The sequence below is a fragment of the Oncorhynchus mykiss genome, chromosome 16 (assembly GCF_013265735.2).
Source record: "Oncorhynchus mykiss isolate Arlee chromosome 16, USDA_OmykA_1.1, whole genome shotgun sequence".
Lineage (NCBI taxonomy): Eukaryota > Metazoa > Chordata > Actinopteri > Salmoniformes > Salmonidae > Oncorhynchus > Oncorhynchus mykiss.
The window spans coordinates 40,260,308-40,262,127 of record NC_048580.1 but is presented as its reverse complement, the minus strand read 5'-3'; positions in this window follow the sequence as shown (position 1 = coordinate 40,262,127).

Sequence of the window (1,820 nt, the reverse complement as noted above, 5' to 3'; positions counted from 1 at the left end):
AAAGCAATTTCTCAAGCAAGAATTTTGCTAGGGCAGTCTGGGAGTGGTCTGAGTAAGGGACCTAATTGGAGGAGCCTAATGGGAGGGACATGTACCCTGATAACTAGATGTTATTGGCAGAGAAGAGGGCAAACTCTCTTTGTTATTGGTCTATTAACTTAAATCGCCTGATGATGTCACCAGGCAGTCCGAAAACCCCACCCTTCCAACCAAGCTGAAATTTCTGGCAGTCTATTCAAACAACTCTTACAGTAAAAAGGGCATTATTATAATTTTCACAAATTCACAGTATTATTCCGACCTCTTAATGTGGAAAAATACATAAAACACAAACAAATCACGTTTTTGACTGCACTGCCCCTTTAAAAAGAAAGGAGTGGTGTAATAAATATGGGGTGAACAGCTAATACTGCCCTTCACAGCTCTCCACTGTAGCTAATACTGCCCTCCACAGCTCTCCACTGTAGCTAATACTGCCCTCCACAGCTCTCCACTGTAGCTAATATACTGCCCTCCACAGCTCTCCACTGTAGCTAATACTGCCCTCCACAGCTCTCCACTGTAGCTAATACTGCCCTCCACAGCTCTCCACTGTAGCTAATATACTGCCCTCCACAGCTCTCCACTGTAGCTAATACTGCCCTCCACAGCTCTCCACTGTAGCTAATATACTGCCCTCCACAGCTCTCCACTGTAGCTAATACTGCCCTCCACAGCTCTCCACTGTAGCTAATACTGCCCTTCACAGCTCTCCACTGTAGCTAATACTGCCCTCCACAGCTCTCCACTGTAGCTAATACTGCCCTCCACAGCTCTCCACTGTAGCTAATACTGCCCTCCACAGCTCTCCACTGTAGCTAATACTGCCCTCCACAGCTCTCCACTGTAGCTAATACTGCCCTCCACAGCTCTCCACTGTAGCTAATACTGCCCTCCACAGCTCTCCACTGTAGCTAATACTGCCCTTCACAGCTCTCCACTGTAGCTAATACTGCCCTCCACAGCACTCCACTGTAGCTAATACTGCCCTCCACAGCTCTCCACTGTAGCTAATACTGCCCTTCACAGCACTCCACTGTAGCTAATACTGCCCTCCACAGCTCTCCACTGTAGCTAATACTGCCCTTCACAGCTCTCCACTTTAGCTAATACTGCCCTTCACAGCACTCCACTGTAGCTAATACTGCCCTCCACAGCTCTCCACTGTAGCTAATACTGCCCTTCACAGCTCTCCACTGTAGCTAATACTGCCCTCCACAGCTCTCCACTGTAGCTAATACTGCCCTCCACAGCTCTCCACTGTAGCTAATACTGCCCTTCACAGCTCTCCACTGTAGCTAATACTGCCCTTCACAGCTCTCCACTGTAGCTTTTGGGGGTTAAATTAGTGCTATAGACCTGGGTCCAAAAGTAGTATTATTCTTTCAAATACTGGAACCAATGGAATAGTCCCAAAAGTGCAAACCCTGCCCATCCGGCAGTCTGGGCAGGCTCAATCAGATGCTCACACAGACTATTTGAAAGAAAATCCATCCTATTTGGATCCAGGTCCTGTTGTGTGATTGTCAGAAATGGACAGCTCAGTAATCTGAGGCTAATGCCCTGAGAGCGAGAACGTAACATCTCTGTCACCAGCTGGAGGGATGGACACTCATCTTTCCACATGAGGGTTAGAGTTAGCCACCTGCAGAGTGTCCCAGTGTCACCCAGCCACCCTGTGAGACGTCATCACATCACAGGAGAGGACCTATGGATGTCAGTGTCACAAACATGGCTTGGCAGACCTGATCCCCCCCAGGCAGACAGAGAGACGGACCTAG